General features: G+C 36.0%; 1 protein-coding gene and 1 pseudogene across 1 annotated transcript in view; one reads left to right on the top strand and one right to left on the bottom strand.

Moving 5' to 3' along the window:
• Positions 1-26,417, bottom strand: part of COL25A1 (collagen type XXV alpha 1 chain) — a 441,616-nt gene that overhangs the window by 396,879 nt on the left and 18,320 nt on the right. The gene's annotated exons all lie outside the window — the stretch shown is intronic.
• On the top strand, positions 25,565-26,067 carry LOC125138109 (40S ribosomal protein S3a-like; annotated as a pseudogene).

Genomic DNA, 26,417 nt, shown 5'->3' with positions numbered 1-26,417 from the left:
CTTTAGTCCTTTGAAACTTTTTATTCTTCACCTAGCTTGTTCAGAGTGATGATTAGTCAAAAGGGAATTAATATTTTCCTTTTTCAGTCTTTCGTCATTTCTATCAATAAATATGTATATATTCAATTGTGGCAAAGGTTTATTTTTTTAACATCTGTGTCCAGAATAGATCTTGATCCTAAAAAGCAAGGGAAATCTCTGTTATCTAGGCAGTTGTGTTGAACAAGTCCTCTGCTCCAGCTACTCATTCAATCAGCAACAGTGAGTCTAGAACTGCATTGTACTAGCTTCTGCACTCTGCCTATCTCCATGGACATTTCAGAGCTGCCCCAAGCACAAATTATCAGTATCTCCCTGTCTTCACAACTTGAAAATAAGCATCCATCCATCTCCACCATGAGATGCAATAAAGCCAAACCAGAACACCAGTCACCTCCCAGCTGCTGGGCTCCTCCTCTCATTCCCTACAGAGAATCATCTGTTTGTCAAACATCAACCCAGTTCTCTGGTGAACAGCTGATTAGTGAGGGGCGGGTAAAATAGCCACCAAGCAGCTGCACCATTTTTCAGAGACAAAGCATGATGGCTAATGATGAATGCAGGGAAACCAAGCCCTCGATAAGAGCAGGGGCATTGCTCAAGTCGGCACCTGGGCAAAAATTTTCCAATTCCTTCTCTGACATTTTTCATATAAGGAAGACAGCTAGTGGCATACAATTAACCTTCTGGTTCATGCACTTATTCAGCATCAATTACTGAACACCTACTGGGTGCCAGACATTATAGTAAGAACTAGATATTTTAACCACCTTAAATAATTCATATCCATGGAAGAAATAATTCATAAATATCTTCCTTTTGTTCAATGTACCCTTAACTTTATGAGTCCAGCTCAAACACCAACTCCTCTGGGAAGGTTTCCTTGAGTCTCTTAAGCAAAAGTAACCACTCTCTTCTCTAAATTCTCATAGCGCTTTGTTTGGACCTTTTTTGTGGTGCATGATGTCCCCCACTGTAATTATTGCTCCATGTCACCTCCTAATAGAACATAAGTCTCTTGAAGCCAAGAATCAGGTCATCCTAACAACTTCATCATTTTCTTATTCCTCAGGGCACAATGCAGTTCCTTATGCAATAAATATATTCATGAGCTACCTACTGTCCACCTTGGTTCAACACAAATTATTAGATACTTGGAGAGAAAACTGCCTTACTCTCTACAGCCAAAAATAATCTTAAAATCTAGATGGAGAGGCAAAACAAACAAAAAGTATATGTATATGCACAATATAGTTCTAATCAATTTTAATGCCAATGATACTGAATCTATCACACTTTGATCAAGACAAGATTTAACTTCACTTTTGCATTTATTCAAGAAACTATTCATTAAAATGAAAAAAACTACCAAAGTAAATATGCATGGCCTATTTAAACTTTCTAGATGATCTGTTTTTAAATACTATAGAATATTAATTACACTTGAATCTTAAATATTTATTAAAGCAGGCCCAATAAGATTTTTACTTTCTTCTATCCACAAGACATTTGTTAGCAAGAAAACTGGGTTACTGTGTATACTTGAAATAATGTTTTAAATTTATGCTTACTTATAAATAACCTATAATTCAGATAGTTTGCTAATTCATGCTTGCTTCTTTCAAATGCTCTAATTAGTGAGAAAAACCTTAAAGTTTTAGAAATATACTGAAGCACCTATGGGCTAAACCAACTAAGTAAACAGAAGGTGGAAATTAAAACCCACTTTCTCTCTCAAGAAGCTGGGTGTGGTATAGTAGAAAGAATAATGGGTTTAAAGTCTGGAGACCTGGATTCTACACATATGTTCATATTATATATTTTTGGGTGTTTATATTGTATATGTTTATATTATATATGTGAAGGTGTATGTGTATATGTGTCTGTATGTGTGTAGGATACTGAATATACATCCCCCTCATTTTCACCAACCCTGGATCATAAGCTCCTTGAACACAGACATTATGTTGTACTCATCTTCATGCCTCCTAAAATGTCTAAACAGGTGCCTTGTGTATGGTAGTTAGTAAATAAATTTTGATTAAATTGAGCAGAACTGAAATTCCTTTATAAGTTTGCCTGTTACTACATATTGATCAATATGCTTGAAAATGAGACAGAGCAGAGACATTTTTCTAATTTTTTGACAGGGTTTCCAAAGCAATACACCTATCGATTCCTTGAAATGAATTCTGTATATTTCTGGATATCTCTTGAGAAGAAAGAAAAGGGGGGGAAGAAAATTAGCATTTCTCAAGCTTCTACCATGTATCAAACACTGTGCTAAGTGTTTACACAGAATTCTTAGTTTCAAAAAGCACAATTGCAAATACAAAGCTTACAAAATCTCATTCGTTAGGGATGAATTGGGAGTCTCTGGGCAAAGAAAATGCTATTAAGTCATATACACACACCAGGGAGGGTGGTCTTGTTTTCTAGAGATTTTCTAGATTTTCTAGATTTTTCTAGAGAGAATTGTATTTCTTTTTCTATGAAGTGAAATCTGGCAGTTGAACGAATGAAAAAAAGTATTCTGTTTGGGTGGGAAAATGCCTGTTCTCAATGAAATTTTTACTTTATGGGAGAGTTCTGTTACTTGGAGCAAAAAAAAAAAAAAAAACGACCTTTGCAATTTTTCAAGAATTCTGAGCTTAACCATAATGAAAAATTATTTTGCTCATAAATAGTATCCTTATAACATCTGAATTCATATATTTCAAGAGTGACTTCATCGTATACTACAATTTAATTTAAAAATAAAATTTAAATCATCAAACCAAAAAAGTGCCACATTGGTAAAACAAACCCAGACTCCACTGAAGTTGAAAATTTGGTGCCAAGCTCACAGGCCTTGTGGTTTGGGTGATTTCCAAATTTATTTTAACTTGTTGCTCCAAAGCCATGGTTCTACCCCAGGCAGAGCATCTCCAAATGAAAAACAGAGTGAATATTTGTGGTTGGGAAGGTTACCTAGAGAATTCTTATATTCTTATGTGCAGCCCGTTCCCTTCTCTCAACTACAACCCCTCCCAAATGAGAACAACTACTCACTCATTCATTCAAATAATCTTTTGTTTTGTTTTTTTGTTTTGTTTTGTTTGTTTTGTTGTGTTGTGTTTTTAGGGCTACACCCACGGCACATGGAGGTTCCCAGGCTAGGGGTCTAATCTGAGCTACAGGTACTGGCCTACACCACAGCCACAGCAACGCCAGATCTGAGCTGCGTCTGCCACCTACACCACAGCTCACAGCAATGCCAGATCCTTAACTCACTGAGCAAGGCCAGGGATCGAACCCGCAACCTCATGGTTCTTAGTCAGATTTGTTTCTGTTGCGCCACGACGGGAACTCCTAAAATGTATTTTTAAAGAAACCTGGAGTAGAAAAAGCAATTGGGAATAACAACTGGAGAAGTTCCAAGTCTATAAATACTTCAAAAAAATTTTTTCCAATTTCTCAGAAGCCTCATTTCTGGACCAGTTTGGTTAAAATAAGGCCAATGCTCATGGGGTTTCTGTGGCAGAGTGGCAAAACTACTGGGAATTAAGAGATCTAATTCTAACCTTTGACTTGCCACTATCATTATGGGGAAGAGAGTCTCAACAAGTTCCTTTCAATCTTTAGGCCTCAGTTTCCTCCTCTCTAAAATAAAGACTGGGTATTAGATCATATCTAAAACCTCTTCCCACTCTGTGTTCTCAACTTATGTTTTATATTTTGCCCCTGAGACACTGGAGTCCACAAAAGTTAACTGAATCAAGGCAAAGTCTCCTGTGGGTCATTTCCAAATCCCTAATAAGAACGTAGCTAACTTGACTACACTGACTAGTTTCCCACAGCAAATATTAGCTAGGGTCACCTATCTACAAAGAAAGTGCTTCCTATTCTTCTATGGGAGTCAGTGTTTAGCTGAGATACATTCTCTTCACAATAGCATTTTCCATCAAATGAAATTCCTATTCTAATTGCTACATAAAAGATCAATCACTGCAGCACTCATAACATCTGTACAAATAAAATTGCTAAGGGGTTTGGAAATTTTTCTATTTTATACATCATGTTCCCACAGCTTTTCTTCAGATTGCACTTAAGAATCCAATGTGAAGATGAATTTTCACCCCCAGTCTGAAATGTAATGGCACATAAAAACAGTTTATTATTACATCTCTTTGTAGTTCATATCTTATATTCTTAGCATATTAACTCACTCCATGTTTAAAACAGAAGGACAATCACTGTGCTATTTATCCATGAAAGATAATAATGTACAGCTTAACATGTGGCAAGCAAAGAAAATTATGACTATTCCTCTTAATGCAGGAAGAGCCTCCAAGGGGGAAGCAACTTGAACTGAAGGGAAATATTTGAAGAGGAATAACGGGAACAAAAGGAGCAAATAAAATTTGGTGAGGGACCACTGTGTTTTCAGTCTCTTCCCTGGACACATTTAGGGCTCATAAGAGCTAGGTATCATTCCCATTTATATATGAGCAAACGAACATCAAAGGCATTGCTATTCCATAGCTAGTAACGTGTAGTTGGGATTCAGGCCCAGCTCTGTCAACCTCCACAGGGTTACACTGCCTCTGGATTAAAGGTAACTGGACAGCATGTACACTCTATCATGAAGCGGGCATGTAAAAGGAAAAGAAATGAGTTCCAGATTGAGGCTTTGAAGACTGTACCCTATAAGAAAGAACTCCGAAGGAGGAATTAGGGAAGAGAAGAACCAAGATTTCACAGCAGCCACCAGCATCAAGAAGGAAAAAGAATTTCAAAAGAAGGCTGGTTGAAATGTTAAGCATTTAGAGTTGGTTAAACACGAGGACAGACTATCTTTAACTACATCACCCGTGACTAACGTAGAATAGCTGTATGTCATCTCAGACACCTTCTTCACTCTCACCAATTAGTAACAGAGCCCAAGAGAATCCTCCTTTCTGGCACTTCCTTTCCCTTCTTCCTCCCTCCACCCAACCTCAGGCCCTGATAACTTCACAGTGGAAAACTGCAAGTGCACCCTGTAGCTCTACTTTATATCCTAAAAGATAGTTTTTTTAAATTTCCAAGGAAAGTTCACTCTCCTTTTTGATCTGAAAGCTCATCTTTAGGGGAGACTTAAGTGCCTAAAGGTTGTAACAGTTCATGAGGTCAGAGGGAGCTAGTCTGGCAGCTGGACTCAGTCCCTCCATAGCTGACAGGTTCCACCAGAGGTGTATTTAAATTCGCCAGGAGACAATACTGGGCAGGGTGAGGGAGAGGGTAGGGCTGGGTTATTAAGATACAGGCTACTGTATTTTAACCAGTGGCCATGGGGAAGGAGTGCCTGGAAAAAAACAAAGTCACTATTCCCTCTCTTTGAAGCAAAACTAAAACATGAAAAGAAATTTTCTGTTGAGTAAAAATAGGATAGAATTCCAATGTCCCCAGCCACAAGGGACCAGTTCCACTGAGAAATGAACAGTGGCACTGAATTTTGAAAATATTTGGGGAAAGGGGATATTGGCTTTCTGCTAACTGGAAAATGTTCCGGAATGGCTCTGCTTCTGTTGAAGTGTGTTATGCTGTATGTACACATATATGGACCAGAGTCTCTGCTGAGTTTATATGGTTCAGAAAAGATGGTTGATAAAATCTTGATTTTTTTGTTGTTGTTGTTGTTGTCTCAGTAAAAACCCACTGTAAAAAAGAAAGAAAGAAAGAAAGAAAGAAAGAAAGAAAGAAAGAAAGAAAGAAAGAAAGAAAGAAAGAAAGAAAGAAAGAAAGAAAAGAAAAGAAAACTGTAGCATCTTGGTCTTGGTCTTATGCCTTCCAGTCTGTGGTGCTTATGCTCTCTAGCTCAATCACCCTAAAATACTGTCTGACCATATCATTCTTCTGCACAGAAATCAAAATGGTTTTCCACTAACCACACAACATTCATCCTCATAGTCTTTTCCATTACTCATACATAGTCTTATATTTAATTGTTCCCCTTATGTGGTCCACCTTAAACCTGTGTCAATTAGATCTCAATAAAATGGGGAAAAATAGAATTTTATTAAAAATTGAAAAAATAAATACATAAATATATGAACTGCTCCCAGTATGGCTCTATTCAACCTCATGAGCTCTATGACCCTTAATACTAGCTGTTGGACTTCAGGCAAGTTAGTCTGTCTGGGCTCAGTTTATCAATTGTAAAATGGGGGAAAATAACAGTACCTGCCACATATAATCATTTTGAGAATAAAATGAATTAATGTATGTACTATACTTGAAACAGTGGCTGTACTGCTCAGTAAGTGCTCAATAAGCATCAACGATCATTATCATTTTAAATTACTGTTTTTGGAGTTCCCGTCGTGGCACAGTGGTTAACGAATCTGACTAGGAACCATGAGGTTGAGGGTTCGATCCCTGCGCTTGCTCAGTGGGTTAACGATCCGGCGTTGCCGTGAGCTGTGGTGTAGGTTGCAGATGCGGCTCGGATCCTGCGTTGCTGTGGCTCTGGTGCAGGCCAGTGGCCACAGCTCCGATTCGACCCCTAGCCTAGGAACCTCCATATGCCGCGGGAGCGGCCCAAGAAATAGCAAAAAGACAAAAAAAAATAAAATAAAATAAAATAAATTACTGTTTTTAATTACCTTTTCAGCCAAATATTGTATAACACAACAACATAAATATTATTAACAATAATGAAAATAATAATAGCAGTGGGGACACCAAAATTTGAGCATATATAATCTGGCTCAAAAGCTATGCTCTAAAGCTATGCTATAATGCCATGAAGAAATTATCAGATAAAATATAACTCCAAACATGTGTTCTTACTATTTCCTCTATCTAAAGGATCCTCCCATTCTCAAATTATCAAATTCTTAAATACAATCATTAAAAATCCAGTCCAATTAGGACCCTTTTCAAAACATCTTTGCTGAGCTGACCAGCCAAAAATTATGGCCTACGAATTTTAAACTCTTTGTAGTTTCATCTTTATTTTTTGTGACACATTAATTCACTGTTACTAAAATTTAAAATTATAACACTGTATTTTCATACTACTTGCAAGTTTATAAATCACTTTTAAATACGTCAACTCCTTATGTTTTATTTCCCCCAGCTAAGGTCCTTAAGGTTGGGGATGGGGATTTAAGCTTCTGAGTCACCTCAACATAACCTAGTACAGCCCCTTACAAAGGCGAGATCCCTGAAGATACCTGTGTGGTTAGTGTTATCCATGAGCAAGCAGTTTCAACAGAGTAACTGAAAAATTAAAAAACAAACACACCTAATTTTCACAATGAGAAAAACAGTCAAGGTGTTCAGAGACTAAGTTCTGTTTTTCTTTAAGAAATAACTTTCTAATTTCAAAATAATCAATTTTCACTTAAAATATATCTGTTGCTGCAAACTATTATCTGTTTCTTCTAAATACAGTGTTGATACTCCCTAACTACTAGAAAAATGGGACTTCATTGCCATAGTGACTATAAGTGTGTAAATAGGAACTACAATTATGTCACTGAGACTAACAGCATTTTTCTTTCCTTCATCTTTATTTTGATTTAATATATAAAGCCCAAAGATTATGTTGATTAATTTCAATTACATAAGGCATTGCCCTAGTTCTGATGCAACAGGAATGCCACATTAAGCTACAAAAAAAGGGTCTTTCAAATACTTTTGAACAATCCCCCAAGGATTGCAGATAGGATTACCAAAAGCATCAATTCAAATATGAGACATATATTTATATTTATACTACCAAGTATTTACATTCTTATAAACAAATTTTGATGTGTGTTCAGGCAGAGAGCTACTATCTACTTCTATTTTTTTACTTCTATTTTTTTAATAGTTATCTCTGGCATCGTTCTCCATTTAACTCCATTAAAGTAATGCTGGTTTCAGAGCAACGACAAAAGAAAAACAGAAAGGAAAGGACACAAGCAATATAGCCAGAGGCTGCCTTATCATTCATGCATTGCTTGCATTGTAGGGATAGTTTTAAAAATAAATAAAAGTTTGATATGTGACTGTCAAGAGATGAATGAACTCTTTCCAAAATTTTTACTTGGAGAGATGATAGAATTTAAACTTGTGTCTCAAGGTGAGTTGCATCAGGTATAAAGTAAGAACAAGTGAAAAAACTCCCCTTCATTTAACCCAGTTCCTTATACAAAGATTCCTTCATTGTGAACATCATTTTAAAGAAGTTTTCTTTGAACTGCTGGATATATTATAAACTCTCTGAAGTATCTTTTTATTCAATGTGTACAGAGGAACAGGACAAGAGAAGAGAAATTTTCAAAGTAAGTCAATTCCTTAATTTGGAGAGAGCTATGTAGTAAAGTGAACAGGGAAAACATTTGAGGCAATTTAAGGAATTAGGTAAAATAGGGAAGGAAAAATATTTTTGGAACTTAAACAGGAAGTAAATACTTCTACCTATACAGATAACCAATATTGCTTTGAACATTGCAAAAAGTCTTATCCTCTCCAAAAAGCCTTATCTTGAAGATATACTATTTTTTTAATGTCCAATAAGGAAAAAATGTACATGAAATAGGTAGAAGTATTATGGAAATGATGCTATATCTTGTAATATATATGATGTAAATATTGAGAGTGGTGTTTATAAAGACTCAAAGATTTTGAAACCAAATCCATGGTTACCAAAGGGGAAATGTGAGGCAGGAGGGATAAATTAGGGAGTTGGGACTGACATGTATACATTACTATATATAAAATAGATATAGTAACAAGGACCTACTGTCTAGCACAGGATTTACTCTAAACTGTGTAACAACCTAAATGGGAAAAGAATCTGAAAAGGAATGGATATATGTATACGTATAACTGATTTACTTTGCTCTGCACCTGAAACTAACACAACTTTCTTAGTTAACTACACTCCAATAATATTTAACTTTTAACAAAAGATTTATAACACAGAAAATGTTTATTGACTATTGTTAAGTGAAAAGAATAGAATAAAATATATATAGCATGTGGCCTCAACTATGTAAAAAAATATTTAACATGTTTTTATTTATTTATTTATTGCTGTTATTTTTTTTAGGGACACACCACGACATAAGAAATTTGCCAGGCTAGGGGTTGAATCAGAGCTACTGCTGCTGGCCTATAACACAGCCACAGCAACAGCAACACAGGATCTGAGCTGAGTCTGCAACCTACACCACAGCTCATGGCAACGCCAGATACCCAACCCACTGAGCAATGCCAGGGATGAAACTCACATCCTCATGGATACTTGTCAGATTCGTTCTTGCTGGGCCACAATAGGAACTCTTAACATGTTTTTAAAAAGGAGACATGTTAAAACACTAACAGTTATTGCCTTGGATTGGTAGAACTATCTTTTCTGTAAATTCTTATATTCTGCATTTTCCACCAACAAGCCCAATCTGGACAAAATGCTGAAATACACACACACACACACACACACACACACACACACACACACACACACCAATTTATAATATACAGAGGCCTATATATATTATAAATATATAATATATATATAAAACCTTCAAAATGGGGGAGGGGCTAATCAACATTAAAAGAAAAAGAGTTTCGTAATTCAGTTTAAGCAGACAGCACTAACCTAATTCACTTCTATATCTAAATGTGATCTAGGAGTTCCCGTCATGGCGCAGTGGTTAACAAATCCGACTAGGAACCATGAGGTCGCGGGTTCGGTCCCTGCCCTTGCTCAGTGGGTTAACAATCCGGCGTTGCCGTGAGCTGTGGTGTAGGGTGCAGACGCGGCTCGGATCCCGAGTTGCTGTGGCTCTGGCGTAGGCCGGTGGCTACAGCTCCGATTCGACCCCCAGCCTGGGAACCTCCATATGCCTCGGGAGCGGCCCAAGAAATAGCAACAGCAACAACAACAACTACAACAACAAAAGACAAAAACAAAAAATAAATAAATAAATAAATAAATGTGATCTATAAATTTATAAAGAATGACACAAACTATTGTTATAACTACTGTTATCACCTTAAAAATAAATCAACCAAGGGAGATTTACTATGGAAACTAGGAAGTAATATAAACCATAAAAATGTTTAAGTAGCCGTATTTCAAATTATAGTATTTGAAAGTGTCTTTAACTTCCTAAAGTTAAAAATGGCACTCTTCAATGCCAATATCATTCAGTGTTTATTATACATTACTGTACCATCATTTAAGATGTGGGGTTCCTCCCCAAGGGTGTTCGGTTTAGTTCAGAACTGAGATATAATTACATGAAGTAAACAACAATGCAAGAAGACAGATAAACTAGTCAGAACTACATCAGATGTCCACAGACCACAGCAGAGTCTGAGGAAGAAATCTGTATAGCTAGGATCTGTCAGGAACACTTTGTTAGGCAGGTGGGAAGAGGGGAAATAAAGCAGTGCTTGTTAAAAGTAAGCTCTGAGGATCATATGTGATTGAACCATTGGAAAAACTAGTTTTAAAATGTTAACCAGATGATGATAGAGTTAACAATGCTAGATGGCATATTTGAAAGTTGCTAAGAGAATAGATCTTAAAAATTCTCACCACAAGAAAAAAATTTTTCAATGGCATTCCTCACATATAATAATTTAATTCTAGATACATGATAAATTCTAAATAAATATTTCTTGAATGGAAATCAGCTTTTAAGTATAAAGAAAATTAACTGTGTTCCCCTCTAAGCATTGCCCACTTAAGCATCTGTCAAGGTGCTCTCAGAGCAAATCATTGACGTAATAATAGCATAGTCATCTAATATTTTCCTATATAGTAATTTTAAATTTCCATGGCCCATGTTATTTCCCTTTTCCTTTTGTTCTCCTATCACAAGGCACTTTTGATCAATATAAGAATGAAAGGGAAGAGAACATGCCTTTATAGTCAGCCTGATCTAAATGTCTGACCTGTATATTTTCAGAGCATTTCCCCTGTTTTCACATACATTTACCTAGTCTATTCTTAAATGCATATGTAATGCAAGCTCTAAAACTCTCCCATCCCAGCCTTAACCAAGTTTACCTATTGAAAAAAAGATTACACTACATAATATAGCATCATTCTATATATTTATAACCATTGCAGTCCAGAAAGAGCCATTCCCCTCAGTTCACCAGCAAAAACATTAGTTTTTTAAAAAGAATGTCATCCAACTTGCAAAGTGCATACTCCTCCCTTTAATGTTTCTTTGACAAAAGGGTCACAATTAAGTCCAATCTGGACAAAATGCTGAAATGCATATATATATGTATATATATATATATACATATATTTAAGCTCTTTATGCACAATAGCATTTTATTAGGAGGAATGATTTTCTGGCAATTTGTCCATCAAAATCTTTCAGACTAAGGGCCATAATTTTTTTAATCACAATTTATGAAATCCTTTACAATATATCATGTAAATTTGCTGGAGACACATTTCAAAAGAACATAATAATGTGCCTCAAAGAGCACAAAGGGTTTTCATTGTATTCAATATTAATTGTGTTTTGATTATCTTGGTTTATAATATAAGGATGGCATACTCAGGTTCAAATACTAGCAATAATAATAATTAAAAGATTATAAAATAAAATACGATATTAAAGAAAGGGGAGAAAACCTTGGATATTGGAGGAAAACAGAAAAAAATTGGTATTAACATAGTAAGTATATACAGCTTTTAATTTTACCTAAGAAAGACCAAAAGTGAGTTTACATTATAGCAAAAAGAAGTTTAGGTTAGACATTAGAAAGACGTGTCTAATTTGAGGGTAAGTTTGTGTGAAAAACTTCAGACTGTTCCCGTGGAAATTGTTATGAGGCTGATGGAAAGAATGATGATCTGAACATTGTTTAAAACAAAGCCCTCTCTGCCTCTGGAATTTTATACTATATTCCTGCCTCATTTTCTGTCACTGAGCCCTTTGGGCTCTATCACTTACATTTTCTACATTTTCTTCTTTTGTGCTACTTTGAGAATGTACCTTGCAGAGTAACATAAGGGCTACTGTGCTCTATTCAAAAAAAAAAAAAAAAAGGCACACCTCAATCATCCATTCATTAAATAAAGTGTCCTCAATGGGCCAAGCACCATGAGAAACTCTTGGCATGTGCCAAATGGAACAGACAAACCATCTAACAAGAAATAACAAAATGGATTATAAGTGCAAAAAAAAAATTTTTAAGTACTGGTTTGAATTCTGTGGAATCCAGACAAAAGCACATAAGCTGGAGAAAAGCTCCAGGAAGAAAGGGACGCTTAAGCTGGAACTGAAGGCTGAGGAGAGTGCAGAGTCCTCACGATAGCATGGGTGAAGAGGCAGAGGCTGGCACACTCTAGGAGAGAAGAGAAGACAGTGCAATGTGCATAAGGACAGCCAGAAGAGTAGAGTTAAGCTGGAAGGCTGATGGAGGCCCTGTCATAGGTCCTGTTAAACATGCTCACAGGTGTGGAGTTGTTTCAGGATTTTCCAGGTTTCGTCAGGTTTCATTGTAGAAGGAGCGCTGTGGCTCTGGTTTGGAAAACAAACTGGAGGACAGCAATAACGGGGTAGCAAAAACCAGGCGGTAAGCTGTTACCATCGCCCCAAGAAAGATATCAGTGGGCAGGAGGAGAGGAGCAGCAGAAGGAGCAGAGAAGAAAAGACAGACGTGAGAAGAGACAGGATTCAGCGAGTGAAAAATCACAAATTGTGTACGGAGAGTTGAGGGTAGCTCTCAAGTGTATGGTTTGGAAAAAGAGCACCACTCACTGAGAGAAGTACAGAGAGAGAAGCAAATTAGCTTTTATTTCTTCATTATTTATGAAGGAATAATAAATTCAGACTGAGCTACTTTGAGTTTGAGATGCCCAACCAGAGATCAGGCTGATCCAATCACTCTAAAGAGATATCAAATGAAATCCAGCAACACATGGTTTTTGCCTCTGACGTCGAGTAATTAATTAATTGTATTGCATTTTATAAAGACCAACATCACTTTTGTTGAAGAAAGTAAATGTCTGCCAACATAGAAACTCAGTCTTTCTAAAAGACAGGCTAACAGGTATACATCATAATTTCTAGTTAATCTATTTATAATGTCTTCTTTTAATAAAGAAAATCGAAAGCAAGTTCAGGTTCAAGTCCATGAATCACACTCTTGTTCAGACCTGTTTGACATTTCCAATTTTAACCATGTCACTAGGATTGAAAAATTCATGATTTAGTAAGCTGAGCAGCCTCACTGATCATCCAAAATTTAATTAGAAAATCCTCAAGTTTTGAGGGCAAACCATGAGCTCTATCAGTTCAACTCTCCTGCTCAAATCTATTAACCTATCAAAGTTAGAGAACTGAGACACTACAAAGTATTCAGCATGAGCTAAAACTTTGGACTAATGACCATATTTGCAAAAAACACCAAGCTGAAGGCCAAAGGACAATTTAAACAGCACTATTTTCTTTAAATAAACCAACTGCGTTTTCTCTTTAGTGTTTCAATTAACAGTGAGATAAATTTTGAATAATTTTTTCATTAAACAGATTTGATTAAGGGAATAGATACCTATTTCTACATGTATTTTCTTGATGTAATAACAGTAAATATTAAAGAGAAGCAGGAGGTGTTTGGATTTTTAAAATATTTGAACCATACAAGGAATTAAAGATGTAACAGCAGAATACGAATGAATGTCAGGATTCTTCTCCCCAATAGCCATTGCTGTGGCCCTATGCTACCTACCACCAGACCTTCTTAAAGTTCACTTTCAGAACAACTGATCCTCTTTTTCTGATTATCTACCCACTAAATGGTTATTAAAAAGAGGTAACACTAAGAGTATAAATACTCAGAAGTCAACCTGAAAAAAAAAGAATTAAATGATGTATCAAATTTTATTGGTATACTTGTCTAAAATGACAAACTACGAACAAGTCATAACAGTGAATACAGCCCGTTTTCTGCATTCCTCTCATATTAACATTAACACTTTTCCACAATCCTTCTCTTCTCCCAGGTATGTTTCTCTTCCCTATCCATCCATCCTTCCTGCTACTAATACTGCCTCCAAACATTTTCTTTGCTAAAGCTTTTTTTTTTTAATAGTCTGATATGTTGGAATAATAGGTATTATATTTCACAGCTAAAAGCGTGGACTCCAGAATAAAACAGAATCAACCTTTTTTTTTTTTTTTTGGTCTTTTTAGGGCCGCACCAGCAGCATATGGAGGTTCTCAGGCTAGGGGTCAAACTGGAGCTGTAGCTGAGGGCCTATGCCACAGCCACAGCAACGCGAGATATCCGAGCCACGTCTGCGACCTACACCACAGCTCAGAGCAACACCGGATTCTTAACCCACTGAGAGAGGCCAGGGATCAACATCGCATCCTCATGGATACTAGTCGGGTTCATTAACCACGGAGCCACGACGAGAACTCCCTAACCTCTATTTTAAAAGTTACATAATGGGAGTTCCTGTAGTGGCTCAGTGATAACAAACCCGACTAGTATCCACAAGGATGTGGGTGCAATACCTGGCCCTGTTCAATGGGTTAAAGGATCCCGCATTGCAGTGAGCTGTGGTGTAGGTCACAGACGCCAGGCTCAGATCCTACATTGCTGTTGCTGTGGCTGTGATAACAGGCTGGCAGCTACAGCTCCAATTCCTAGCCTAGGAACTTCCATATTCCATGAGTGCAGCTCTAAAAAGACAAAAATAAAAAAATAAAAGTTATATAATATGTGAAAGTTATTTAACCCCTTTGGGGCTTCTTTATCCCATCTATAAAATTAGGATTAAAGGTTTTTGTAAGGATTAACAGAGATATCACATGAAAAAGACTTAAGGCTTGGTATGCAGTATAATGAGTATCAGCTATTACTTTTATTATTTGCTGGAAAGCTGTGGAAGAGCAGCTGAGGAAGCTGCTACAATTATTCTCTGGAAATAAAGAGGTGAGGATAAATGCCCTTCAGAAATCCACACATGACAATGGAATGTTTTAAAGGTAAGAATGCCAACATCAAGTTTAAGTTCGATATTATATTTATTATATCCAGTATCCTAAAAACGCCCCATTCACCCAAAAATAGACTTTACAGATTGCTTATGTTGCTTGCACTAAATCTGTCAAGATAAGGAGGCCAGGAGAGAATGTATTAATAATCTAGGACAGACTTTCATAAATAAACGGTTGCCTCCTGACCAGCCAGCATGACCTCCTCAGTCCATAAAGTTTACACCTATTTACTGCTATCTAAAAAAGGTATTTTCTGTGAAAAATAATAAATAAATAAATAGGTATTCACTGTAAAAGAGAAGATAAAGTTATTCTCAACCACAGGAAAAATGACATAAAAATGTGGATATAAATCTTTTTCTGTACAGTTGAATTGCATGTCTCTTTCAAGCAAAAACCAAGTAGCAATTATAGTTATAAACTGAACCCATGACTTTGTGTCAGCCTTTTGGTAGTCCTCTGAGAGCCCTCCCTATTGTACTTCAAGCTTATTCTGCATTGTCTTAATTAGATTAAACTGCATCACTGGAATCTGAGATCATCCTAAATAACATAGTGGAGAAGCTAATGAACCCACATGCTGAGCTACAGCTCTTCAAATCAGATGGGAAAAGTCTATGGAGTTTTTTGTGGGTTTGTTAAAAAATTGTCCATTTAGTCACCTTTACAAATATACTATCAAAAACCCCTATTTATCTAGTCCTACTGGTGCTAAACACAAGCACAAGTTTTCATTCTTATAACTGGCAAAATACGAAAGGCTAATTCACCAAGTTAAATCCCATGTTTACCCATTATTTGAATAAAAGTTTTCCAAACTTATGGCAAATAAAAATAGTTTCATATTCAAAAGAGTAAATGTTCTTTCCTATACGACTGTATTTACAAGGATCCAAAGATCTAAAAAAAAAAGTTTGTTCAATCAAAGAAACTAGAAAATAACATAATTTTTTTAAAAATATTCAATATGTCCCCGATCAAGCTCAATAAAATCCCGTTGTCAATTTTCAGCATAATAATCAAACAAGAAATTTTTAACTCTTTGTTTTTTGTTTTGTATTTTTTTTAATTTAGTCAATACAGCTTTGTATATGTCCTTTTGGATATCACAGTATCAAACAGCCTAAAAGAGCTTTAATCAAACCTGACTTCATCTGAGGTTTAAATTTAGCCCATATTGTCTTATCTTACATATGACATCCATTCATCAAGTTCACTTTGTTAGGGTGGGAAAATTTTGCATTTTTGTAAGAGATTATTTAGGCAAAAATCTAAAACTTTAAAATGCTGAACTTAATTTACCATAAACTCCGGACTACAGGTAAATCATTGCACTGATTAAAACTCACCTTGGAACGTTTTTTTTAAAGGAGTGAATATCTGCAATATATCACAAAGAGAACACTGTTTTAACAAAGCTCAATTATTTTCACTACAGGTAATAGCATATGCATTAAGAGATTTGGGTAACCAAAAGCTGTCTGCAGTTATTTGAGTTTTTTTCCTTTGTTTTGTTTTCTTTTCAAGATACTGTTACAATTAGGGAACATATTTATGCACATTTAGTCACCCAGCTTGATATATTTTATGTTGCAAATTACTGAGGTTGTGAGGTTGGAAAGAAGTGACCATAGTTCAAGTTAATAAAGTAAATGAAAGGTATACTTACATGTAAAAACCAGCTCTGGAAAGATACACAAGAAATGGGTTACTGTGATTTATTCTGGACAGATAAGCAGTTTTTTAGGAGAAGAGACTTATTTCACCTTTACTTTTTTTTTTTTTTTTGGCCACACCCATGGCATGTGGAAGTTCCAGGGCCAGGGATTGAACCAATGCCACAGCAGCAACCCACGCCACTTCAGTGACAACACTGGATCCTCAACCCACTGCATCACAGAGAACTCCTATTTTTATATTCTTGTACAATGAACCTGTGTAAGTTATTCAAAATAACAAAATATTCTAAAATGAAATAAATGGTGCCAAAGATATGTACAAATTTAACACAGTTATTTATGAAACAGAAAAAGATTACCAAGCCAATCATGATAACCTGATATGTATGAACCATAAAGGCTATTTGCTAAACAAGACTACTTCTACCATTAGGGGGCACAAATCCAGATATTTGAGCCTCATAGCCAAGAACTGGCCTCACAGGTGAGAGTTGGCGCAACAGCAGGCCAAGCTACCCAGCCTCTGAGATCTGGATGCTCCGCTTGCTAAGGAGACCACTTCCTCTTCGTTCTGTACTTCACCAAAGCTGCCCTGTCACCCACCCGTATAAATCCGTAAAGTCTTGAGGGGCAGCACCCCCTCCTGAGCCTTCCCCTGGAAGATGCAGTCCAGTTCTGCTTCATGACAGCTCAGGCATCTACAGCTACTTTTCCACTCTTGAGGTTTTCCTCAATTATTCCTGTTTCATATTTATATCACATAACACCAATAGTATACATGACCAGACCCTTTTTATATAAAATTACACTAGTTCATTTACTCAGTAAATATTTGTCAAGATGCTGTCATGTGTTGGGCCATGTGGTAGGCACTGAAAAAATCTATGGCATATAATTCTTTCAATAAAAAGAGAGGCATCTAAGTCTTAGCCAACACAATTATTACATTCTGTTTATATGACACCTTATAATGCCAGCATTATGCTAGATGCCTACTGTATATTGTTCCTAATTCTTAATGGATATTAATATTTTTCTTTTATGAATAAGGAAACTGAGGCTTACCAACTCTAGGTAAGCCATTCATTCAAGGTCAAAGAGTTGGTAAGTAGCTCAGTCTGAATTAGAATCAACTCTATCTGGTTCCAAAGCCTGAGCTCTGCTCACTGGCTACACCACTGCTGCCTCAGTGGAAAAAAACCAACATCCTTTCTTGCATTAATTTAGATATAGTACTATTTTTCCTTCATATTATTATTTTTACTCAAAAATGCTTATATGAAAAATTCCTAATAACACAGAAAAGCAAAGCTAAAATGTAAATTTAATGAAGGCAAATAAAATAATGTGGACTGTTACTGGAAGCTAGAACAGAAAATGCCTAATTTTATAGTGTACTAGATTCTATTTTACATAAATGAAAATGATATTATTTCCTCTGGCATCCTTTTCTCTTTGGCCTTAAATAGTGGCTATTAAATAGAATAGCCTTTCCCTGGCCAAAATAAATTAGGTGAATATAGTTCTTTCACTTGTGTGATAAAACACCCCCAGGAGACCAACTATGTCAACTTCTGCCTTGTCTTCACAGTAATGCGAAAATCCCATCTACCATCTTGGATTTGGTCTTTAGAGTCCTAAATTTTCAGTCTCTGTAATTCATTATATTAAATATTATTGAGTACCAGTTACATGCTATGAAGAGAAATTTGACCAGCACCTTTCCAGGGAGTTCTTTATATAAAAAAACTTCAACTCTGGACACAATAGTTATTTTTCACACTGATGAGCTCCTTTTTAAACTTTAAGATGGGGCTGAGAACCTGGGGATAAAGTATGTAACTTTTACAACATTCGTGCTAAACTTTTTCAAAGAATTAGCAGAGGAAGAAAATTTCAAATGGCACTCAAAATTCTACCAATATTTTCAGTGTAAACACTTTTTTGTTGGAAGTCCTCACTCAACTCAGCATGTGGCACATTTTTGTAAATTTTTGAAAAGCTGAATTAAGACTCAAGAAGTATATATATGTGTATAACTGGGTCACTTTACTATAAAGCAGAAATTGACAGAATATGTAAACGTGATAAAAAATTTTTAAATAATCAAGAAGTCCCTTTTCAGATTTATCACAATAAAATCTTGGAGAGGGCTGAAGTTTTTCATTAAACAGTGCAACACTGCAAATGAACCACCACTTTCTACACCCCATTATTAAAATACACCAAATTATTATTGCCTTTATATGGCCAAATTTTAAAGCAAGACTAAACTTTGGAAATCATTTAATCCAACTCCATTATTTAAAGGATGTAGAAACAAAGGTAATTATGAGAGCATTATCTAGGATTAACCAAATAATCTCTTTTGTAATATGAGTACATTGATATTTGTGTTTCCTAACTCTTTATAAAACTCTTTGAAAGCAGAACTTTTTCCATCAAATGCACATCAAGTGTGTACTATGAGGGAGGCACTGTGTAGGCTAGACAGGCCCAACAATAAACACCTGAAATGTGAAGAGGTATTAGTGTGAGAGTGATATAGCAAGTTCTCAAAAGCGCTCCCAACTGTGCCTGGAAGATTTGAGGGGAAGCATATCATCTGGGCTGACATTTGAGCAGATCTTGAAGGATGAACAGGCATTTACAAGGCAGAGAAGGAGAACAGAGAACATGCCAGGCAAAGACACAAAGCAGGAGCTCAGCAAGTCTGAGGGAGTGAAGGCTTCCTATGTCCGAGTTCTAAGTTAAGCACTGCGTCTAGTGGGCTTCAGCCTAAAAGCAATGGGGAGTGAATGGAGATATTTAAGCATGATATAAGATTGGTATTTTATAAATGTTCCCACGTGAAAAATTACCTGGGGAGGAGGATTGCAGAAGACAGGGTGATATCTGAACGAAGTTCAGGAGAGAGAGGATGATGAGAAGTCGGATGCCATGTGTGGGATTACTTCTGTTATAACCCTCCCATATCCATCAGCCCACTAAAATAACCCATGCTTACCAGAGTCTCAATTTATACAAGAACAAGGATAATGTATTTGTCTGAATTACTAAGGAGAAGTCTTCCAACAAAAGGTGATGAGATATTTTTAACTAAAACTGAATTGACTGTATAAGAAATAAATCCCCAGGTTTTTATTAAACTAAATGCTAATGACTGAAATTTTAGATTTACCTCAAATTAGCCTAGTGCCACACAGAATCTTTATATCTTCCTGTGGAAAAACCAAATTGGCACTGAACATCACCAAATTGGACCAGTGAATAATCATTAACATATGGAAAATTAATGTAAGCTTTGCATTTCTTGCTTGCCAGAAGATAACAGAATGCCAAGTTTTCAAAATACTATGTGTTCATATGATTATTTCTCCTGAACAGATATAATTAGTTGGATGAAGCAATTATGTTTGACCCAATGGTTTGCCTTATTATCCAAAGTACTAATGGCCATCTTTCTCAGTGTGTCAGCAATCCTATTTTAAGGAAATTATCACTCTGTGCATCAGCAGAAGACTCATCCTAATAATTAGAAAAAGAAAAGGCTGACGCCTCCATCTTGGGCAAGTTAACATTACCTCTGGGTCTCAGTTTTATTCTATGCAAATTGTGATAGTATGCCTGTCATACGGGCTGTCCAGGTTGCTATAGAGGTCAAATGACTATAAAAATAAACCAAAGAATTTTTAAAAGGCATTTCTTCTTTATGTGCCAAAAAAGCAGGATTACCTGACAGCAGACCTGAATTCTCTTTCCCTTGAATAGCATATACAGTCAGTAACACTCACCTTAAAAATCACGTATTATGTAATGTTTCTTTGTATATACATTACATGATTCCAAATTTTTCGAAGCATCTGTTATTTTTTCAATTTAAAAAATATCTTGACAATCAACAACTCAAAATCTGCTTTTTTGATTCTCTAATTAAAGATAACCCTAATTTTCTGTGTACAGATTATTTTCTTCTCAAATTTTCACTTTTGGATATAACAAAAAGAGATTTTAAAAAACCCACATAATTTAGTAAGATTCTAATAAGTTAAGCAGCTATTATTTTTAGCTTTAGACTAATTTACAGAGGGAGAAATAATTCCCATAGATTAGTTGACAACTGTGGAAAGCAAATTATTATCTTCCATATAGTGAATACACATAAAGATTCTTTCATCTAATATTTTATGTTAATGTTGAATATGTGGGAAATATGCCAACTCCTAAGGGAAAGAAGCAATTACTTAAAATGCTAAAAAAAAAAATCTTGCTAATTAATTTCTGTTAAAATAGTTTAAGAACTCAGAGAAATATACTAAACTATCTCTTTATTTAAAGTTAAGTACTCAAGACTAGACTCTTGAAAATAGAAATGGAAAAATCATATTCTATATGTAACTGGAAAATAACTACTAAATTCAGCAAGTAAAACTGGTACAATGGATATTTAAGTAACTTGGTATAGCACATATGGTTATAACACTTACAAGTTGTCTAGAAACATTATACTGTGTACCTTATATAATACACAGATGATTAACTTGCTCTATGAAAATTTTCAGCATGTGTTAACACAGTAAAAACCATTGATTATATTTTACCACAAATAATTGAGACCCAGAGTTACTGATTGTTGAACTTTCCTTTGATTGTGTTTAAAATACAAAATTAGTTTTTACACAGAGGGTACATGTATACACAATGGCCCTCTTTATGGATCCAATGTTTTACTAAATCCCTTTTTGTCACTCCACAAAAGGGCAGGCTTAGCCTACCAACAAAACAGCTGAAAAGAACAGTAGCAGTGAGTAAAAGTCCCCCCGCTGGGTCTATAAAAAAGTGTACGTTCCCATCATGAAAGAGGCGGGCATGGAGCATGGTTTGGAAGCAGGCACTGGAGCTATTGTGCATTGTGTCCAAGCTCAAGTGGAGAAAACCATCTGTCCTTTTGCCCTGAAAAAGGACCCCCTGTGAGCCTCTTCTCATGGACCATTATAGTGTCCTTCAATCCTAACACTGCACAGGCTTTGAACCAATGGCTGTCTGCCACAAAAGTTCATCACAAACCACTTTTCCCCAGAGGTTTCATGGGGTTTAGTCTGAGGTGATCAACCACGGCCTAACAAAAAGATTAGTGTGTCCGGGTACAAAGCAAGATAGAGATATGAGGGACCCCCTTTGTAACCTCTTGCCACACGGAATAGAGAACAGTGAATATAATCAACTACACACATGCAGAGGCGCCTGGGGGAGAAGAGAGGATTGGAAAGGGACCCTGTCTTCACTGTGTGAAACAAGTGCTCTTTAATGCCGACAGGCATTCTCCCCAAGTTTCCACGACTCTGTCTCCTTCACTCTTTCTATAAGAAATATTAATAGAAAGGACCAATTCTATTCAACCCCAGGCCAAATGAAGAATATAGTGCAATGTTACGTTTCTCTCTGTAAACTTTTTTTAGAAAGCAATTACTTTTTATAGCTGTAGGATTATAACAGCCCCTTGAGGTTATCTACCCACCAACCAGATGCTGAAAAGGAAAAGGCCTTCCTACCAAATCTGTAACAGGAAGTCATGTGAGTGTTTTCTTCCTCTCAACCTCCTCCGTGGGCCAAACACCCACACACTGTTCAATGTTAAACTCAAAGACAATCTCCTATAGTTTTTCCTGGCTCACTCTTCTCCATATATCCTGTTCTCATAGACATTTAATTATGCTTATTATATATGTCTCCTCTTACCAGATGATTAAACTCTCCAGGATAAAGATTACATCATATTATTTTCTATACCTAAGACAATGCCTGACACATAGTAGGTATTTAATAACTATTTGTACTGTATTTCATGAAATTTCTCAAAGATGGACAGCCCACCACATCAAAAACAAGCCATTTTTTTAAAACTAAAGTGTAGTTGATTTACAATGTTGTGTGAGAAAGGAAGCCATCTTTAAAGAACTTTGTTGTTGGGAGTGGTGGGGATACCAAGATTTATTCTCTATTAAGTTCCACCAGCATCTACCAGCGTCAAGGTCTGCCCTGCAATTCTGAGCAGACATGGTCCACCACACATGTGACAACAGCCACCCTGCTCGCCATAACATCACTAGATGGTATCTTTAGCCCTTGTCTTTTCAAAGCTAAATGTTTCCATTTTCTTCTGCTGCTATTTCCACAAAATAAATTTTAGATGTTTTTCATCCTCAATTGCTTTCCTCTGGAACGCTCTTAATTTGTCAGTATTTCCTTTAAATCTAAACAAAATGCTGCGTCGTGGTTCAAACTGTGCATCGCACAGTAGAACTACCCCTGCTTGTTCCAGGCACAATACTCTTATTAATGCAGGCTTCTATGTCCCACTACACCTTCTCCTTGGTGTCCTTCCATCCATGCTTCTGAAAGGGATGACTGAAAACTTCAGTAGGATTAGGACCTCTTTTTTCTCAATGACAACATATTTAATCAGACAGGAAACCCATGTATAAACTCCATCATCATCCCCACATGTGTGCTAATTTAGAACTTTTCTTAAAAGTCCATGATTATAAACAGTTGCTTCAAGTAATTAACCTGACTGAAAGACAAGAGGCGGGAGTAGGTCAAGAGAGGGAAGAGGGGCAATCTTACTGATTTCTTCAGTTTTGAAATATAATTTTTTTTATTTCTCTTCCCAAAGTATCTAGTAACTAATTTGGATTTTTTTTCCTGCATGTAAATATCAGAACAGTGTCTCAAAAAATTTGCTTTCCTACATGTGAAACAACAAGGAAGAGTGTTTATTGAAAATATTAACACATGGATCACAGGGAAATTTCACTCACTACTAAATCCCTTAGGAATCTTTCATAGAACATAGATTCTGTGTATCTGATTCTGCTTCTACAGTCCAATGTTTGAGTTTTCTGGTGCACTTATCTTATTGTCATGTTACATCATGACTTGCATTTGAGTATTTTCTCAATTCAATATTTTTTCAATAGCATTATGTGCTATTATTTTTATGAACTTGAGTTAAATCAGCTCATCCATTCTGGCCACCTCTCTGGAGCACAATAACAGAACTTGATTTATATAATTTCGAACCTAGTATAATCTACTAGTCAGACAGCAAACATCTATGGAGGTTTATAAATGAACAGTAATTATATCCTTTGTCTAGCATTTGTATTTCATACCCATTGAAATAATATATTGAAATAAGAAATATTTGGCAGCATCATCAAAGAAAAAGCCTGAGTGGCTTAAACTATTGATTTTTATTGAATTTAGTCCTGTAATGTTTTTAATGCCATTCCTACAAAAATTATATTTGGAGGAGTTCCCGTAGTGGCTCAATGGTTAATGAATCCGACTAGGAACCATGAGGTTACGGGTTCGGTCCCCGCCCTTGTTCAGTGGGTTAAGGATCCAGCATTACTGTGAGCTGTGGTGTAGGTTGCAGACGCAGCTCGGATCCCGCGTTGCTGTGGCTCTGGCGTAGGCCGGCGGCTACATCTCCGATTCGATCCCTAGCCTGGGAACTTCCATATGCCGCGGGAGCGGCCCTAGAAAAGACATAAAGACCAAAAAAAAAAAATTATATTTGGAGAGTTGAATGGCCATTTATCAGTTCCTAAAGTATTCTGAAGAACTAAATATACTACTACATATATAAGAAATGCATTTCTTATGAAAATTTATAATACACTGCACTGAACACCTAGGTCTGGCTAATTGTGAGAAATTGCCTTCTGTTAATGTTGTAGTTAAAATAAGAATATTTTCCCCAGAGAACATCTTTCAGCTTCAATTCTGTTCATGAAGAATTTAGTGACTTGGACAAAAGGTTCACCTCCTTTGAAGAACTCTTGTGACAAGTGATTTTTTTAAGAAAGTAAACTAATCCTCCAATGTGTTACAACTAGTTTAATATTTGAGTTCAAATTCTAATTTAATTGTAGCTAGAAGACTTTCAAAGTCAAGGACCAAGGAATGCAACTGATTTAGTGTTTAGCCACTAAGAAAGTAACTTCATGATTTTTGAAAAATATATCCATCTCATAATTAGAAACAAACTATGAGCTCTCGAAAAGTAAAAAGAAAAAGAAAGAAAAGTGTATAAGCGCAAGTAATCTAATATAAAAGATATTTTATAAAACATGTTTTCTGCAGGTCAGACTAGTTCTGAAAACCCTATAATTAAAGGTACAAACATGAATAGTCACTTATAATACAGAAATCCCAATCTAATAATTTTAAGGGCACTGAAAGGTAGGGCAAGGGTAGCAGCCAGAAAAGAGTCTACATCATCTTATGAGGAAGCTAGGGTTCCTGAAGCTCTTCCACAAGCTAGTATGCACCCTCCAATTTTAGAGCAAGAACATTCTCACAGAAGCCTTCAGAGCAGAGCCCATGTAAAAACATCACTATTTGAGGATGACCCTTTTAATGGCCTGAATAATCACACTGAGATTCAAATATGTGCCTTGGTCTTAAACTGTATCTTTCACACAAGTGAATGCAAACTCTCTGAATCTGCTTTAGAACAAAAGAAAACATAAAAATATTAAGCACTTGAACAGGCCTGAAAAACGAAGATGAAAATACGAGCAAACTTTAGGTATTCCCTTCTCTTCACCAAAGTGCATTACTGTATGTTTAAAAAGAGGTTTTAAGATGAGAAATAACCCAAATATTTATCCACTGACAGTATTTTTTCAATTACACATCCACTTAATGGAATTCTATTCCTCTATTAAAGCAACAAAGGATGAGACAGTATCACCTATAAAATATTCTTGCCAAAAATGCTTAAGCTGAACCTTATCAATTTCATAGGAAACATACCCTTTTGGCTCTCCAAGCAGCACCATGACTATTGGCAAGAACAAGAGCCTTATGGAAGGCGGCAAAAAGGAAGCCAAGAAGAAAGTGATTGATATATTTTCCAAGAAAAATTGGTAGGATGTGAAAGCACTAGCTATGAGAACTATTGGAAAAACACTAATCACAAGGACTCAAGGAACTAAAATTGATCAAGGGTTAGGTTTTCTAAATGAGCCTCACTGATCTGCAGAATGATAAAGTTGAATTTAGAAAATTCAAAACAATCACTGAGGATGTTCAGGGGAAAAAACTTCATGACTAACTTCTGTGGCATGGATCTTATTTATGAAAAATGTGCTTTATGGTCAAAAAAATAGCAGACCATGATTGAAGGTCATGTTGATGTCAAGACTCGTGATGGTTATTTACTTCATCTGTTCTGTCAGCTTTATTAAAAAATAGTAACAAGCAGACTCAGAAGATCTCTTACGCTAAGCACTAATAAGCCTACTGAAAAAAAACCTAAAACTTTTCAAGACATTGCTTAATTTTTCTTTTGTGATTAAGAATGTAATCAAGCAACTACAGAGTATGAAGTTGCTATGAATTGACTTTATGTCATGACTTGAAAATTGCTATCTTGAACAAATCCCTGACATCAGCTTCCTATATTTTTAAAATTCTTCTCTTTTCCAAAAACAGTAAAAGAAGACCTAGATTCCAAACACATAAGGTATTTTTAAAAGTTGGAAGCATGGGAAGAGCAGTTGTTTCGACACTTAAGGTTCCTTTTTAATCAAACAGTAGAAATTCAAACTTTGCAAGGAAAGACTAGCACTCCACATCTCAAGCTGCATTTAGAATGTTTAAGTAGCCAGATGCTCCATTCTAGAAGGCA

The sequence above is a fragment of the Phacochoerus africanus genome, chromosome 10 (assembly GCF_016906955.1).
Source record: "Phacochoerus africanus isolate WHEZ1 chromosome 10, ROS_Pafr_v1, whole genome shotgun sequence".
NCBI classification, from domain to species: domain Eukaryota; kingdom Metazoa; phylum Chordata; class Mammalia; order Artiodactyla; family Suidae; genus Phacochoerus; species Phacochoerus africanus.
This window is presented reverse-complemented; position numbering and strand designations above follow the sequence as displayed.